Source organism: Eulemur rufifrons, chromosome 17, assembly GCF_041146395.1.
Source record: "Eulemur rufifrons isolate Redbay chromosome 17, OSU_ERuf_1, whole genome shotgun sequence".
In the NCBI taxonomy this organism is placed as follows: Eukaryota; Metazoa; Chordata; class Mammalia; order Primates; family Lemuridae; genus Eulemur; species Eulemur rufifrons.
The window spans coordinates 8,581,550-8,601,451 of NC_090999.1; the positions used below are offsets into that span (position 1 = coordinate 8,581,550).

Here is a 19,902-nt window from a genome sequence, read left to right on the forward strand (position 1 = left end):
GGCTTATCCACAGGTTTACTTGGGTACAATACAGTATCTCTTTCTCAGGAGCTCCCGTACAGCCCATAGTTAAAAATACAAAGAAGCTGTAAAAACATACTTTATTGGTACAAAGGGAGAGATCTCAGTTATTTCAGCCCCAAGCACAGGAGATAAAAGATGCTTAAGTCCTGATGGAAGACAGATATTTAGGTGACTAAGATTGTCAGTTTCAAACCATCAGACCTGAAACCAGTTTACTTATAAACGTTGTGCTTGTAAGTATGTTTAGAACAGCACACAAAGCCCAGTGCATGGCCCGTTAGCCAACATACTATAATTTAGAAATGCAAAGAGAGAAAATGATCTATTAGTGTATTGCTATATACGCTGACAAATTTGTATGAGTAGAATCTATACATCATATTTTTACATATTTGCCTAAGCAACTGATTTTCTCTCTCTCAATCACTGTGGATACTTTCCTTCAGACATCTTAAATATTTTGTCACTGGAGGGTGAAAATTCAAAAATGCAAACTCCACTGGTAACTTGCTAAAATGATAAAGACCATTTACTATAGGTTTATCTGAATATTTTAACCCACACTTATCCTTATAAAATATAATTTTGAATATGTTATTTAAGAATACACTAGTAGTATATATTGGCTAAATTAGTTTATGCATATCTCCCTAACATTTTCTGTTTATATGTGTGTGTGAGAGAGAGAGAGAGAGGAATATAGTCAAGGAATTGCAATAGACAAATAAATGGCAAAAGAAGTATTTGACACTATTTACTATAACGCTTTTGACATAACAATTTCTTTAATCAGTGAAGTAATTTTATAACATTTATATTTATATATTTCCATCTGCAGGTATATATTTGTAAATAAAATGATACTAAGTATGAGAAACTTTAAGGTGTATCAGACCAGACTTATTCAGCGTTAGTTCCATATATATGCATTAATAGCATGCCAGTGTAATGATAGAGCATACGTTATCCCAGACTCCTGAGTTTCAATACGAGCTGTGCTCCACGCTACCTCTGCAGAGTGAATTCCCAAGCCTCTCCGTGCCACCGCTTCCTTATCCATAAAATGGGGTTAATAACAGTGTCCATAGGGTTGTTGTGAGAATTGAAGGAATTGATATATGAAAAGTGCTTTGATTATTATCTGGCTCAGATGTTCTATTAGCTATAATAATGACAATAAAATAATAATTATAGACATAAAATATATTTATTTTAATGATGGTTATTGTTATTGATTTTGACTTTAAAAGATGAACCGATAATTTATCAAACTAAATATACATAATCAGTGTGGAAGGACTAATATTGTTAAAATTTTCTAATGCTAAACACATAGGAAATTAAAACGATTTCTTTACCAAAATGCCATATTAATTCATATACAGATTTTCCACTTGCTTTTCTCAATAGAAATGTTATATGAAGTTATCTCCAAGTCACTAAAGTACATAGTAAAATACATTTAGTTATTCAGTTCCTTTTCTGGGTCTTTCTTCATAAATGAGATTATCTACATCACTGGCCATAAATATTATCTATATTCTGGTAATTTCTAAATTACATATCCAACCAAGAATGCTACTGAATAGACATATAGACGATAGATAGACAGGTAGATGATAGCCAGCTAGCTAGCTAGATACATGACGGATGATTTGGATGCACCTAAAAGCTATTATATTCAAAACTGAACTGATTATCTTCTTCCACTCACAATGTGCTCCTCTTGTTTCCCCCTGTGAGTGAATGGCACCACACTTCTGTCCTGTCCTGGAATTCACTTCTCAGTTTCCTGGAAAGATTCCCTCAGTTCCCACAGATGTTTCCAGGATTTAAGGGACGATTGTCTCTCAGCCGGCTTGCTGAGATGTTATTATATTGAACAATTACAATATACTATGGACCATTTAAACTATATATCTTATTAATTCTCAGAAAAATAAAAGTCTTATGAAAAAGATATGATGATTATACTGATTTATAATTGAGGAAACTGAGACACAGAAAATTTAAGTAATAGTTCTAGGTCACACAGTTAGAAGGTGGTAGACAAAATCAAAATTATCTAGTAACACTTAGAAGGTGGTTATTGATGCCAGTGACTCACTGCTATGTGTTGCTAAACTAATGTCCTTGCCTCTGGCAAGCTTCTCTCGTGCGCCCAAGACTGAGCTGAGTCTCAGAACTCTGGACTTTAAAATTCTGAACTCATTCAAGTGTTTTAAATGCATGGATATTCTTCCTGGATCTACTTCTCTCCTTAATACTATGTGCTCTGTGAGGGGGAGGACTGCATGGGTGTGTTTATCATGGCATCTTCAATGCTGGTTATAGTGTCTGGCACATGGTGGGGGATCAGTAATTTTTGTTAAAATAGTGAATCACTTGAGGTTACCCGTGGTGATTTATCAAATTCCCACCGTATTTTTCCATAACTATAACACCAATTCATTAAAAATAGCTGTTAAAAATGTAGTAAATGTATGTAGAGTTCGTGGATGTAATATTGAAATAGAAATCTAACATAAAATGGCTCCAAATATCTTTGTACCAATTTCAGGGGAATGACCTCTTATCATAGGCCTGAGGTTAATTCATGGCAATACTCTGTTGTTATCTTTAGTCCCTCCTTTTGGATTTTATCACTAGTATTATCAGGCCAGATTTCTGTTTTTTAAAATAGATATTCTTGCTTTGCAAAAGTGTTTTTTTCTCTTTTTTAAAACCTATTACAAATTATTTGGCTCTTAAGAAAACTTTCAACATACTCTGATTGCCACACTGGAAAAGGGAAATGGCACTCTGTTATTCCTGAGCGTTAAAACTTTCAGTATAAAATTGTAGTTGGGAAGATTTTATATACATATTAATACACACACACACACACACACACACACGTTTTCTTTTGAAACCAATATCCTGTATTCCCCAGGATAAGACATCTGTAGTTAGCAGTTTTAAACTGGGCTTATAAAATAAAGAAAAATGCCTAAGATTTATTAGGAGGTAGAAGCAGTGTGGGATATGTCCCTTTCCATAAAGTCATATTCACATGAAACCTAGGTTTCTTATTTCTTCCATTTCATGATAATTAAAATAAACTATTATTTTTTTTCAAAAGAGTCCTATAGAAGATGCCAGTGAAGTCACTGTCATTAAATAACTTAGGGCACTACAATCTTATTCTATAATATGGCATTTAATTCTGAGTTATCATTGTAAAAGGAGAAGTTTTGCTCCATAACTACAAAGGTACTTAAATATGATGTATAAAGATGAGAATATCTGGACACAGTAGTCTAATAGAAGCCAGGAATTCTTGTCAACATCCTGAACATAGATACCATGGTGTAGAGCCAACAAAATTAAATAACAAATTTGATACTCTAAGCATGCGGTAGTTTAAAGGGAAAGGTCATTTAGGTAATTTTAATATTACTGTTGAAATGAATATCACATTTATTTGAAATGTGACTTCTGATGATTGTCAATGTAAGAAATTGCACCAGACAAACTTAAATAGTCAAGGAAGACTTTATACAAGACTACTGCAACAGGAAAGAGACTGAACTCACCTCAACTTCACTCATTTTAATCTTGAGTGAGTTAATGGAAAAGGCCTGGAAGACATCAAGGGGGAGGTTGATCTATGAAATGTGTCTGGCATTTGAGTTATTACCGAGTTTGCAAAGCTTTTTCTCTGTGGTTGGGCTGTATTTGCTAATTAGGGCCCATCAAAGGTAGGTTCCTACCTTTCTATAGAGACTGGGTATTATCTTTCTTGGTGATTGCATTTCAAAGGGATGGCTCTGAGATCCTCCAGAGACATATTGCTGAGTTTTAAAACTGGCAAGAGGCTTTTAAGGAGATTTATATGAATCTAAATTGGGCACAGAAGAATATACATTTGCAAGTATTTATAAATCCTTTAAGAAAAGGGAGGGCAGGGATCTGTAGTCAGCAAGAAACCTACCTAAATTTAGTCAAAATGAGCAAAATGTTAAGGCCATTTCTTGGTCATGACTTTGAAAAACACAAAACTATCCTAGGTTCCAATTTGTTATTGGCTTTTCTCAGTCTTCAAACAGTTCATTTAAATTTTTAAATTGCAGAATCTCTTTTGATATATAGGATATAGAAATATAATTCCAGGATTATATCAAACATTTATATTTAAAATCTAAAGTTTGCTTTATCTTCTAGAGTATAACTGTATTGATATTCTTGATTATCATCCTTAGGTATAACGTTGAATGATTGCTTATACTAAAAGCTAGATTCTAGTGGCTAGACCAGGTCTCAAATCGTCAAAGGTAGTAAATGTTCTGGTTTATAAATGTGTTGATTATTAAAACATGTGATAAACTTGGCAAATTTCTATAACAAAGAGTGAAGTCGTTTAGTAAAGTAATTTAGTTGCTACAGTAGTTACCTTTGGTATCTGTTGCAATCTTGTACTGACCATATTAATTGTCCTTGTCACATGTATGGGCCAACCCTTGAATGTTAGGTACTTTGCATTCCTAAAACTTTGAAAAAACAGGGAAATGCTAAACAAAAGGAAACACTAAACCAGTCTTCTTTCATTATCAATTGAAATGTTAAAATAATTGAAGAAATATTTTTTAATTTTATTTTTTTAATTAATGTTCTTTGATCCTTATTTAACATTTGCCCAAATAGATTTATATTTTTTATACTTTCTATTATGCTAATTCAAGTGAAATACTTAAATATATTATTACTACAAGTTTTTAGACATTTAGTTTAAAAGCTTGATATGAGACACAATCGCTTTGAATTGCACATATTTGATATACATGGATAATCTTTTGTTACAGCATAGGTAATATAGTCACCAAAACACATGACTCAATTATCATGCTGATATTCAAGGCAATAATGCGATAGTGGTTTTGTAACCTTTGTGCTAAGTTAAAACATTCTATTTTTGTTTAACACATCAGTGGAAAAGAAACAATTTTAGAATAATGTGTCCCAGAGAGCAACAGAACCAATAACTTTTTTGATTTAGTAGTGACCTTTAAATCCCCAGCATTTGTAGTGTTACAACTATCAAATGAACAGAAGATGCATTTATTCTGAGAATAAACCTCATTAAGATCATGAGCAACATTTGACAAATAAGCTCTATTTGCTGCAAATTGGCTTTTCATATCAGGAATAAAGTATTTCTATTTCATATTTAATTACTTAAGCCTCTAAAATACAGCAAAATGACTGAAGGAACAAAAATTTTGGTTTTCTTTTTATAACATTTTTTCGGTTATGTGTGTAGCCACATATCTATATGCAGCAGGTACTCAATGATTGCTGAATAAATTATGTGGAATTGTTGATGATTTCTCTTTATTTCTTCTTTTATTAATATATACTTGCTTGAGATTTTCCAAATGGTCTAAAAATCAGAGTAGGTAACTTATAAATTTATAATTAAAAACAGTAAGATTAAGAATAAGAGAAACTTTGTTGTGAAATTTCTAGGTGTTTCCATTTTCAGGGATGACACTGAGATAAAATAACCTGATCACTAAGTTTCATTTAAAATCAAAAGTACATTTCTTATCATGGAATGATCAAGGAAGTATTACTGTAGTTTTCCAATAATAATGGCATATTAAAATATCAATATTATTTATAAAATAAAACAATATAATAACAATTAAATACTCCAAATTAACCTTTATGATTCAAATATAATGAGATATATTCATTTTCCATTATCAATGAGCATATATCTTGCAGTAGTTCTTTGTTTCCCCTAATACCTCAAGTATTTATCACTTCTATGCATTGGAAACATTTCAGGTCTTCTCTTCTAGCTGTTTTGAAACATATAGGACATTGTTGTTAACTACAGTCACCTACTCTGCTATCGAACACTAGAACTTATTACTTCAAAAGTGCTAGTTAAATGCTGAGAAGTACGTGGCGATGTCTCAACCATATGCTTGTTCTCCGTGCCAAGGGCCCCTTCCATGCTTTTCAAGGAGACTGCCAATTTCCTGTCCTTTCATACAACACAATAGAGGACATTTTTTTATGTTACAAATTTTTGAGGCATTAAAGATTTTAAACAAAACATGAACTACCTGAGATAAAATGACATTTAGAATAAGTTGAAGACATATTTGCTAGAATATATTATAGAAAAGGAGTCATGGAGAGCAAAATAAAATTAGGGAATTTAATATTATTTACAGGGAAAAATAAAACCCTACAAAATGTATTCTTTACATTAAAAAAACAGTAGCAATAATGGGGACAAATTTGATAATGTCACAGAGTAGTCAGAGGAAGCAAATAGATACAGATGAGTTTTAAGGAGATGACTCTCCTGGATGTAGACACTAGAAATACAAAATGCCCATTATTGATGTGTCTGAAAAACAAATCAGGAAAAATGAACAAAATATTCAGAATAAATATAAGAACATTTTCTATAATAAAAGAAAAACTGAATAGGGTGGATTGAAAACACTCACTGTATTTCAGTGACTTCAAAAACATTAATAATGATCAAAAAGACTGAGACAGTTTCTGGTAAACTCACTGATCTTCAAGTTTAAAGAAGGAAACCTGCAAGCACCGAGGAAAAAGAACAGGAGGTCACTTAAAAAGGGAAATAAAAAGATGATTTTATATTTCTCAGCAATTCTAGATGACAGGTGAAAACAGAGGAACCTCTACAATGCATGAAAAAGAAATGAATAGAACTCAACAATCCTGTGACCAGTTGGCATATCAACCATTGTACAATACAAAATGAAGATGAGTTTGACAAATCCAATGCTTCAAGAAGTAAAGCAGTCACTAACTGAACGTTAAAATATATACTGGTGAATAATGTCCATTTCACCAGAATTGTATCTAAATAACCATAAAAATACAAATATAAAACAAGGTTTTGCTATATTTTAAAAAACACAGATATTTAACACATTGACTGCCATACTAGGAAAAAAGTAATTTTTCCCTAGGGCCATGGTGTTTCATTAAAAAAAATTATCCTTTATAATTTGTTATTTTTTATTGTTTTCTGTGTGAGAGTTATATGCAATACAATCCTCATTTTTAGAATTAAATTGTCAATATTAATTGTAACAAGAAGAATATCGACAAGCCATATTTTCAGGAACAAATTGCAGGGTTTTGCTTCATGTGGCCCCAGGCTCAGACCTAGCCTGAGTTAAATACAACTCACTCACATGGCAGTCAATATGTTAAGATGAAAAATAATATAACTCCAATACGCTGATTCAGAATGCATCCATACATTACACACAGTCTGTTTAGATAAGAAAATGACTAGGAACATGTATTCATTCATCCATTCATTTCTAAATTTAATTGAATGCTTACAGTGTGTCAATACCTCTCTAGATGCTGAGGATACTGCAGAGAAGAAAAAGACAATTCCTCACTAACAGAGTTTACATTCTAGAGAGGTAGACATAAATTGAAAAGGATTAGGCAAATATATAATATGTTAGAAGATAATTGATGCTATATTGAACAAAAGGGCAGAGAAGGAGCACAGGAATTAACTTGCACGTCACCTTCTTTATTCAACTGAGGTTGCAATTATAAATTGGATGTTGAGTGAAGACCTACATAAGAAAAAAGGTTTTATCTAAGCAGATAGGTATGTATGGCCTCCCGTCCCACTTGTGGACAGGTCATGTAGATTTCACCTGGAGTCATTATTTTTCTGAAAATAGCTGAGATTTGGGTGGGGAGGAAGGGAAGAATCAGAAAGCATAGAGGGAGAGAGCAGCTCTGCACAGAAAGCAAAATTTTACATTTACTTTCAGTTTTGATGGCCGCCCCCTGAGGCAACTCTTTGTTGATTCTGAACAAATTCAAGCATCATAATGCAAGAGAGTATCACCTCAGCCTCAGGCCTCCATACCTTTGCACCGGAGCTTTGCTGTTGACCCTAAGGCAGGAGGAGCCACAAGACTGGTTGATTTCTATGTACAATGATGAATTCTGGGTGAGTTAATGCCCCATAAGGCAAAACATTGATAAATAAAAGGTGAGCAGTGGTGAATACACTTTTTTCTTCTACCTCTCAACATGTTTTTCTTAGATCATTTGTGCTGCTATAATAAAATACCACACACTAGGTAATTTATAAAAACAGAAATTTATTTCTCACAATTCTGGAGGCTGGGAAGCCCAAGGCCAATCCCAAGCATGTTTGATGTCTGGTGAGGGCTGGCTCTCTTTGCTTCCAAGGTGGCACCTTTTTGCTGCATCCTCACATGGCAAAAGGTGGAAAGACAAAAACGGGGGGGGGGGGGTGAACCCTATGCGAAGCCTCTTTTATAATGACTTCAATCCTTTCTCCAAGGCCCCACCTCTTAATACTATTACTTAAGAATCAAGTTTCAACATTAATTTTGAAGGAGACATAAACATTCAAGCCACGACAAGGCTATATTGGCAAACACTCATTTGTTGACATGGCTTCTTACAGGAAGTTTCTGCAAGATGGAAAAACCATCGGTGCTTGATGTCTCACCCCCACTTTCCAATTCTGAAGAATTTAAACAAGTGAATTATATGATTATAGTTGCATATCTGTAAGGTAATTCTTGAAGCTGTGTGTAAATAAATGGAAGGGGTGACGGTACTGGGAGCAGGGAGATTCCATAGGAAGTTCCTGCAGAGAAGTAGGTATGAAATAATACACTGAATTGAGTTTGGAAGAATGAGAAAGACTTTGCAGATATTTAAGGAACAGAATTGTTAGAAAAATGTTGATGTAATGGAAAGTAAGAAAAATGGGTGGTTTTCTAGTAACACTATGAGAATTTTGGCTGGAGTTGATGGGAATGTTGTCAGAGTATCATCTTAATGTGTTTTTGGTGACAAGAACAATTTCTACCACTCAAAAAGTGTTTGTCATAAGGAATAGGAAGGAAGGAAAGAAGGAAGGAAGGAAGGAAGGAAGGAGGGAAGGAGGGAGGGAGGGAGGGAGGGAAGGAAGAAGGAAGGAAGGAAGGAGGAAGGGAGGGAAGGAAGGAAGGGAGGGAGGGAAGGAGGAAGGGAAGGAAGAAGGAAGGAAGACACGGAGGGTAGAAAGAAGAAAGGAAGACTGGCCAGGCTCTGGATAGATTGAACTGGACTGGGAAGAGGCACTGAATGAGCTATTATCTATGTGAGTTTGTATCTCAGAAATGAGTTCTTGGATAAAGAAGATAATTTGGGAATCACCAGCCACGGGTATAGATGCAATTTCCACAGGTACCCTAGAGTTTAAATACAGAAAAGTGGAGACAAATACGTAGGAGGAAAGGATAAGAAGATGAACCTGTTTAAAGAAACAGAAATAAGAGAATATACAGGGGAGGGGAAAAGACCAGCAGGGAGTGATTTGATGGAAACCAAGAAAGGAAAAATAATACCACCCAACTTATTGCATTAATGGGCTTTCTTTCTCATTCCTTGGGAAATTTAGTGAATAACTTAAAAATGCCCATTCCCTGCCTATCCACATCACACATTAATGCTGCTGCTGCACATTAATTTATAAAGAAAATGAAGGCAAGATATAGCTATTCTGCTCATCAGCAAACCTAAAAATCATGCTGTATTTGCAGCTTTTTCCTCTTTCTTTCCTCCTTTGGCAATGAAGGAATCAACAATCCTTCCATTTACCTTCTTTTTCTAATCAATCTCATTCTCCGGAAGTTTCATCCTCTTGCAATTTTATCTGTCCTGCGTCATCATTCTCTCCCATTAAATATACATTCTGTAACAATTAAAGATAACTAAATATATCCTAATAGTTAGAATTTCCTTTTTTGCCAAAATATTCCAGACTTACAGTGGTTTAAAAAATAGAATGCAGTTTTTTTCTTACAAATCAAGAAGTATAGAGATGGACCATTACAATCTGGTATGTTTTCGCATACCAGGACCATTGGCTCTGAAATTCTATTGGATATTACTTAACTTGTGTATCCTTGTGATCACGAGATGCATCATGGAGCTCCAGAAATCATTTTTATGTAAAAAGTATAAAGAAGGGTAAAGATTGGATCCAGAAAACTAAACCTCTCTAGTGGAATTGTTAGGTGGATTCAATGCATAACATTTTTAAAGCATTTGCAACAGTGCGGAGTAAATACCACGTAGAATAGTAAACAAATTAAAAACAACAACATACAAACAAACATAGAAGCAGCAGTCTCTCCTTCACTTAGCTTTTAAAATCATTTCTGTGGCTCCATTTCTCTTCTCTTTCACAGAGTAACTTCAAAGCTAATTGCATACTTCTCTTCATTTCATCACCTCTATTTTCTCTGTTTACCTTATTGCAATCTAATTTGTATCCTCATCATTAAATCAAAATTGTTTTACCAAGGTTTCTAATGGGCACGTTTCCCTCCTCATTTGCTGGACCTTTCATTAGTAATATTTGGCAGAAGTGATCATGTTCTCCTTTGAAATAAACGGGTCTTGGTTTCCTTGAGATCACAACGTCCTTCTACCCAGCAAGGCACTTCTTTGCAATCTTCTGTGATTCTATATTTGACTTTTAATTATAGTTTTTGAACTTTTTGTTCCTGTGCTCATTCAGTTCTCTCTCTGCAATTTCATATATAACCTCCAAGAGAAATCTCAAACCTGTATGATTCTTTATATCTCCACTATACTACATACACTAACATGTTGATGAGAATTTAAACTTGCCATTCTTTATCCACTTACCTCATGCTAAATATTGTAGATGCAAGGGCTTCATGTATGTTCTCTGAATATGGTTAATTCTTTGTAATCCAGGGCCTCTCCTTTTTCCATTTCACCTTCTTTTTAATACTCAACCTTAACTTCAATGTGCTTGATACCCTCTTTTCTTCATTTCTAATTAGCATCCTATTTGTTTCCCTCACAATATGTGTCACAATTTTATTTGTGTATTTCTCCCTATTACCTGCTCTAGACTTTAGGCTCCATGAGACTATCATTGCCTAAATTTTAATTTGACCTCAGATAACAAATGCAGATGTGATTTTTCTAGAGTCACAATGCTAGTTAAAGGCAGTGGAGGGCTAAGTGAAAGGCTGCTAATGCTTATTTGTCACTTTCCTTACCTTTTCCTCTCTATCCAAAAGTATTGAATATTTAGGGGAGTAGACATTGCAAGGTATCAATGGATTATTCTATCTCTTCCAAATTCAACATCAGAACATTTAGATTTCCACAGGTAGACCTATCTGTAACTCCAACACCTTAGGGAGAGGAGGTGATAATATCATTTTCAAGAAACACAGAAAACCTTCTCATTTTTATCCAGCATGTTTACCCTTAGCTGTATTGCATTTCCCATTTGAGTTTATTCACATGCAACCTCTCAAAACAAACCCCCTACACTCACAACCCTGATTGTATTTTAAATTTGATTTTTTCTTTCATAACAACTTTTGAAATCTCACATCCCTATAGATAGGAACATTTTATAAACAAGTAGTTATGGAAAAGTAAAACTCTCACCTTCCCAATTTTATGTTCATAGATATTCTTTATGTTCTACAACTTTATTTATTTTGTATAAGAAAAAGAAAAGCTATTGTAAATCTTTAAAGATAGTAATACAGAAAAATAAAAAAACACAATCTTTTATTTATATACTTGTATTATTTTTTGTGTTGACTCTGAAAAATTAAAAAAAAATTTGCATTTAAAAAGTGAGTATATATTAGATGATATTGTGACCATTGAGGAAATTATCCAAAGAATTATTTAAATATCTTATTTTACAGAAAAATATGTATTTTTTTTTACTGCCTAACTTTTTACCATAATGTTCCATTATGTGAATTTGAGGGTTATAATGTTAGATCTTATGAATTCCATAAAGACTGTCATTTGAATTTCATGATTATTTAATGGGTATTTAAATTTAATTTTTTATATTAAATTCTTCCAGGTTTAATACAACCAACAAAAGAAAAAAATAGCTTGGGAACCTCTGTTTTTTAATAGAAATTTTTCTGAGTTAATAGCAGTGCTTATTTATGACAAAAGTCACTATGTTCTTATACACCTTGGTTGTCATGAAACTTTGCTGTTATTGCCAAGAATTAAGGGCCTCTTATACAATGCAACACTGCTGTCCACTAGAAAAGGTGGTTATTTATTATAAAATTTGCAGCGTGGATATATTTTGTGCTCACCTTCAAAGACATTAGTTTGAAAGTGACCAAAGTGATATAAAAGATTATTTTCAGTACTAAAGAAAAATTTAATGATATCATTGTCGTCATCATTTGAGCCTGTGTACCTGGCCATTACCATGGATATTTTATATGTGACAGTTTTTCATCTGTTATTTCTTATTTAATTTAATTTGGGCTGGATATTTATAGCATACAAACAGCAACAACACACCGAAAATCATCTAAGCCATGTGTATTATGCTAGGCAGAAGCCATTTTTGGAATTGTGTATACACAGAAAGAAGAATGTATATTCTGGGCAGCTAACATACACAAAAAGAACCAAAGGCAAAGCTTCTCAAAGATGTTACAATGCCTCAATCCAGCGCATAATTGTCTTTGAATGTCTTCTCAAAGTTTCTAGATAGAACGTCTATTATTCTGTAAACTAACATTTTATTCTTTGAGAAAATTTTGATTTTCTTGAGTTAGATAATTTTAAATTTCTGTTCTTGGCAACCAGAAGACCCCTAACAAATTAAAAAAGGTTGTCAAATACTTTGTCAGGATATTTTAAAAAGTCCATGTAAATGAATTATATATAAAAAAGTACCTTTGTAAAGAAACAGATAAAAACAGGTATTAGAAACATTGTGACTATAAAACAAAATAAAACAGGATGTGTAAAATATAATTTTTAAAGAATGTATTTTTAAAATCTAAAATTTCAAATCAGAAAAACATAATAAAATATTTGAGATTGGTTATGGTTGAAGTTAATTAAAATTGATGTACTTCAAGTTGAAATACAGACGTAAAAGAAAAGACCAAGGTCGAGACTCTAGAGTATAAAAGTATGTGTTTGTGATCTCAGGATATGAAATAAAATTTTTGAATAATGGTATTTTAAGGTATATATTCTAATATAATCTTGCTTATTTTACAAATAATAAAATTAAAATCCCTTAATAGGACAATACTATTAATATTACTTTAGACAAATCAATATTTAGCATCAAATATTGAATTTTAATAATGGAAAATCTTTTGAAAAAAATTAGTCTTTTTTCTGATGCAATGACCTCCAAACTCTACTTCAGTGATAAATTCAATCAATATCTAGAGCAAATGTACATTGGCAAGGCAATGTCTAACTAGTTTTTCCATAAGAGTGCTACATTATTTAAAACTGAGGGTCATGTAAACCTCAGTCTTTGTCAATTCATTTCAGCTACAAGGATTAATTAGCAAGTTATTGAGGAAGCAGTTGATGTGCAATAATATCCATCTGCAAAATCTACAGTGTCATCCTTTAGACAGGAAATGAAAAATACATAGATATAAATTTCAAATTTTGTTGGCTTTGTTTTGTCATAATTTAAGACAGAGACTTTTTAAATATTAATGATAGTTTCTCCCCAAGCCTACTTTGACATGATCTTTGAAAGACTATAATGCCATAAAATTCCTTTAGACAGTAGATAATGTATCAATTATTCATATGACTATTGTATTGCAGATGAATGTAAAGGGCACAATAACACTCTTAATAATGCCAAGTGGAAATACATTTCTTGTAATTGAAGAGTTATATAAAAATATTTAACCAGTAGCTGGTATTTTTGTGATATACAAGTATATGATTTCTTTTTAAACTTCTGCTTTCTATTCTTTTTTGGAATGTTTCTGTTTATGAATTTAGCATAGATTGTTGAAATTTCTTAGAAGTCCACAAGAAAACTAGTGTCTTAGTCAATATGTAAAACAAAAATTTGATATAAAAGAATTTTATTTCAAATTAATATTCATAATTGGAATGCCTTTCACAAATCTCAAAGACAATGAGGTTTTTCAGTGATGTATTGGATAACACAATGGGTACTTACATCAGTCAGGAGTACTACTTCTGAATACTGCTAACATCTTCAACAAAGTTTTAGCCAAAAAGATATAGATATTTTTATCCTATAAGAAAGATAAAGGAGGTAGTTATGTCTGTCCTGATTTAGAGAATCTTTTACTATGAAAGGTTAAGTAGGCTATGTATGCTTTCATTTAATAAATATAACGAAATCTATTGTCACAGAAGACATTGTTGACAAGAAACATTGTTATTTTTCATGTTAATTTAATTTTCAAGGGTGTGTGTGGGTGCAATAAATAGAAATTCTAAACATTTTCATGTCCTTTGAATTCCGAATATTTGATACTTCTTTGATGAAAAATACCTTAATAACTTTAAATATTCTCAAATGTTGCGTATTGATTGAGAACATCAAATTATGGAGATGTCTCTCAGGCCCATTTACTGTAAGTTGTCTATTGTTGTTACTATGTTACCTTTTTACATAACAGAAATAGTTATTGTTAATAATATCCTGAGAAGATTAGGAAACTAATATATGTTAAATGACGTAACTGAAAGTCAAATGCTACGTCATATGTATGTGGGGTAATTGATTTTGTGATTTCATATTTTGTTTAGCTTATTATCCAAAGGCATATATTGTTATTCAGTTGCATTTATTGGTACATTAGGAGACTAAAAAAGCTAATGCACACATGTTTATTTGTGTTTACAAACCAGACTTCATTCACATTTGATTATATTAGCTGATCTAATGAAAATTGTTATACTTTTAATGTTCTTTCAACCTTCAGTTCTCAAACTGTCACAATTTCTCATTTGGGAATACACGGTGTAGCGAGGTCATCTTTTCAGTATTATCAGCAGACAATTGGAAAGCACATTCAGTATCTGGAATTTTGTTTCCTTGATCCACTTCCCTTTTTTTTTTTTTTCATTTTATCTTAGCTACTCTCTCCACAGTCAGATCAAAACTTCACCTCCTTCATTCCAAAGTACTCATCACAAAATTTTCAAACATTTTAATTTCTGACTATATTGACCAACATATCCAACCTATTTCCTTAGATAACTATATTTCAGTTAGCCCAATCGATTTCTCTCTTTGCCTTTTCCTAATTCCACTTATATTTCTATCAACTAAAGATTTCATGGTCTATTATTTCAGTATTTTTATTTCTATTTCCAGAAAGAATTTTACTCATCTCCTTCTGACAAAACTATAATTTAGTAAGAAGTTATGTCATCTAAATCTCTACAAAAACAGCTAAGCATTAGAGATGAGACTAGCATTTGAGCTGTCTAGTATCACTGCTAACTCATATTCAGCAACATCAACAAAATATATATAATTGAGTATGTTTCATATTGAACTTTCCTAATCAATATCTTTGGAAGGTAGGTCAGCTACACAATCGGTTAGGATCAGTGCAAAATGAAAATGTAGGTCAATTCCTCTGGATGAAGTCCTAGCCAGAGAAATTAGGGAAGAAAAAAAAGATTAAGCATATCCAAATCTGGAAAGTGGAGGTCAAGTTATCACTTTTTGCTGATATGATCTTATATCTACATATCCCCAAAGATTCTACCAAGAAACTCCTGGAATTGATAAATAATTTCAACAAAGTCTCAGGGTATGAAATCAATGTACACAAATTGGTAGTATTCCTATACCACAATAATAGTAAAGCTGAGAATCCAATCAAAGACTCAACAACATTCACAATAGCTAAAAAGAAAAGAAAAAAACTAGGAAAACTTAACCAAAGAGGTGAAAGATCTCCACAAAGAGAACTATGACACACTGAAGAAAGAAATTGCTGATGATACAAACAAATGGGAAAACGTACCTTGCTCATGGATCAGTAGAATCAACATTGTTAAAATGCCCATACTACCCAAGGTGACTTACAGTTTCAATGCAATCCCCATCAAAATACCAATGTTATATATCACAGATCTAGAAAAAATAATTCTATGCTTTGTTTGGAACCAGAAAAGAGCCCAAATAGCCAAAGCTATCTTAAGCAAAAGGAACAAATCTGGAGGCAGCACATTAACAGATTTCAAACTACACTACAAGGCTATAGTAACCAAAACAGCATAGTATTGGCACAAAAATAGAGACAGACCAATGGAACAGAAGAGAAAACTCAGAAATAATAACATTCACATACAGCCAACTGATCTTTGACAAAGCAGACAGCAGTATGTACTGGAAAAAAAGAATCCCTATTCAATAAGTGGTGCTGGGAAAATTGGATAGCCGCGTGGAGAAGAATGAAACATGATCCATATCTCTCACCACACACAAAAATTAAGTCAAGATGGATCACAGACTTAAATGTAAGGCATGAAACCATAAGAATACTAGAAGAAAATGTGGTAAAACTTCTATATGTCAGCCTAGGTAAAGAATTTATGAAGACCCCCCTCAATGGCAATCACAGGAATGACAAAAATACATAAATGTGACTTGATTAAATAAAAAAGCTTCTGCACAGCCAAGGAAATAATCAACAGAGCAAATAGACAACCTACAGAATGGGAGAAAATATTTGCAAGATATACATACTATAAAGGGCTAATAACCAGAAATTACAAAGAACTCAAGCAAATCAGCAAGAAAAAAATCAAACAACCCTATTAAAAAGTGGGCAAAAGACATGAAAAGAAGCTTTTCAAAAGAAGATAAGCTAATGGCCAATAAACATATGAAAAAATGCTCAATGTCACTAATCATTAGGAAAATGCAAATTAAAGCCATAATGAGATATCACCTTGCCCCTGTTAGAATGGCTTTTATTAAAAAGTCCAAAAAAATTGAAAATAAAATAGATACCATCATGGATGCAGAGAGAAAGGAGTGCTTTACATTGTTTATGGGACTGCAAATTAGTACAACTTCTATGGAAAAGAGTGTGGAGATACCTCAAAGAACTGAAAGTTGACCTACCATTTGATCTAGCAATACTACTACTGGGTATTTACCCAAAGGAAGTCATTTTATCAAAAAACACCTGCACTTGAATGTTTATTGTAGCACAATTCACAATTGCAAAGATGTGGAAGCAACCCAAGTGCTCATCAATTCATGAGTGGATTAACAAAATGTGATATATGTATGCTATAGAATACTACTCAGCCATTAAAAAGGATGAATTAAGGTCTTTGCAACAATTTGGATGGAACTGGAGACAATTATTCAAAGTGGAGTATCAAAAGAATGGAAAAACCAACACCACATGTACTCACTGTTAAACTGAAACTAACCAATGAGTACACATGCACGCAGAGGGAAGTAAAACTCAATGGAAATCAAATGGGGGGAGAGAGGAGAGAGGAGGGGATGGGTGATAATCTTCTTAATAGGTACGATGAACACTATCTGGTTATGGGCACACTTATAACCATGCCTCATGCATTATAAAAGTGATCCATGTAACCCAAAATATTTGTACCCCTGTAATAGTTCAAAAAAGGAAAGAATGTGATGCAAAAATATTAATAAAATAAAATAAAAAAAGAAAATGTAGGTCAAAACTTTTTGTGTTCTAACAGCTGAAAAAAGTGTTTAGAGGAATTTAAATAAAATGTAATAATTACATACAAAATAATGTACTTGCAAATTGAAAAAATATAATTTTATATCTATATAATACCTTATTAATGTAATCTCTTTATTGAACAAATATTTTTCTGGCCAGCTTTTTTGAATATTTATTAGCTCATTAAATTTAAACATTTAACAATTGTATTTTCAACTGATATAACTAAAAATGTTGTTAGTTGCTCTTTGAAAATATAAGGTTGTAAATCATTTCTGATAACTTTTAATTTTTAAAAGAACTCTTCCATTGATGCAACTCTAATTGAAGCTGTTAGGATATTTTGGACATAGTTTCTTTTAGTGAAGAACCACAAGTGGAGAGAGTATGAGTAGTAAAATTTATATAATAGCAACAAAAAGCTAACAAACAACAATAACTAAATTTGAAAACCTCATACCAACCTGCAAACAGTAAGTATTTTAAATGCCTTTCCGTGTATGCTTCTGTTTTTGACTACATTCATCAAAAAACCCAGATACTTCCTGAGCTCCACTTTTCTACGTTGCATTGGCATAGTTTGAAATGCAAATATGTTTACACCACAATAAAATGAAGTATGTATCAAGTGGAGTAAAGGTTTCCATTTTTGTTCTTTCAAAATTTATGAGGGTACTATCTTTTATGAAAATTGTTACATATAAGTGGTTACATCAAAAATTTTTTGATCACTTTTTTCTGTTAAAAATTGGTGACAGGCCGGGCACGGTGGCTCATGCCTGTAATCCTAGCACTCTGGGAGGCCGAGGCGGGTGGATCGCTCAAGGTCAGGAGTTTGAGACCAGTCTGAGCAAGAGCAAGACCCCGTCTCTACTAAAAATAGAAAGACATTATATGGACAACTAAAAATATATAGAAAAAATTAGCCGGGCATAGTGGCGCATGACTGTAGTCCCAGCTACTCGGGAGGCTGAGGCAGTAGGATCGCTTAAGCCCAGGAGTCTGAGGTTGCTGTGAGCTAAGCTGACGCCACGGCACTCACTCTAGCCTGGGTAACAAAGAGAGACTCTGTCTCAACAACAACAACAAAAAAAATTGGTGACATTTGTGAAAGGTCAAATATATCAGACATATTCAATTTTACTGTTTGAGGAGAGACGTTTTTTTACTATGCCACTCCCTACAGAGTCAAAGAGAATCATGAGCATACGAAGAGGTGAAAGTCCTCTTAGGAATATTATCTGAAATAATTAAAGGAAGACATGATGTCTAAATAAATATTTTATTGTATTTCTCATTAAGGCACATTGCATGCATTGGATTAGTACAATTAGATTTTGTTTCCATTTGGATAGACATAGCACTGGTATCAATAATGTGCATATTCTCCAGGGAAAGAGAACAACAAAAGATAATGATTTTCTACTGTCAGGTGAATCACTGCAGTGTGGCTAACAGATTACTTTTGTGAAAGACACATTTCCTTTTGAGGAAAAAAGTATATTTCTTACAGCAATAAACTTTTCTTTCTTTTTCTTCCATACCCATTTTATTCTTTCCTTCGGAAATGCAATTTTAATGTTTTATTTTCAACCTGGTAGAAAAATACATTTCAAAAGACATTCTTATTTCAACCCATATATATATTTAAGAAATAACATAACTCATTTTCTGTTATGTATACCTCCAACAACAATGAAGACTAATTGTGAGCATTAAAATATGTTTTTTTCCCCATTCATTTGTCTCCCATTTAAGCTTAATTGTCACACTTTAGTTTTCACAGTTGAATGGACACATCACTAGGTTTAAACAATTGGTCTTCAGCATGTTAATTGGAGACCATACTTCTACTGGGGATATAAAAGAATCTACTCGATTATAACTTATGGTTGCTCCCTAGGCACTCTGGGATCTTCTTTTTTTTTTTTTCCAAAGGTTCAGCAAATGAGAAATTCAGTGGGAATTTTCAGTGGACTTCCGTTACACCAAAAGGGCAAGGAGAAATCTGTGTGGAACCCACATCATTCATTTGAACCCATTGCTATTCCTTTGTTCAGCTAGAGTTTAAACAAGCAGATACAGAGACTCTGGTCTGAGAAGAGTATGGAGATTAGGAGTTCAAAACCCTCAGGGATGAAGGTCCGGGTCCCAACTCCGGGTAGGCTATGGGTGGTAAGCAGAGGTAGTTGCTGATTGAGAGGGACTATAGAATGGTTAGTGGAAGGGGAAGAAAATGAGTGCCAACTGTGTACCAGTTAGTCTCCCTCCT

At 33.0% G+C, this 19,902-nt stretch overlaps 1 non-coding gene across 1 annotated transcript; it reads right to left on the reverse strand.

Annotated features, from left to right (window-relative positions):
- Positions 1 to 5,943: 5,943 nt before the first annotated feature.
- On the reverse strand, positions 5,944 to 6,069 carry LOC138398541 (U6atac minor spliceosomal RNA). Its single transcript, XR_011236017.1, has one exon. It is a non-coding gene; the product is annotated as a U6atac minor spliceosomal RNA (small nuclear RNA).
- Between the last annotated feature and the right edge of the window lie 13,833 nt (positions 6,070 to 19,902).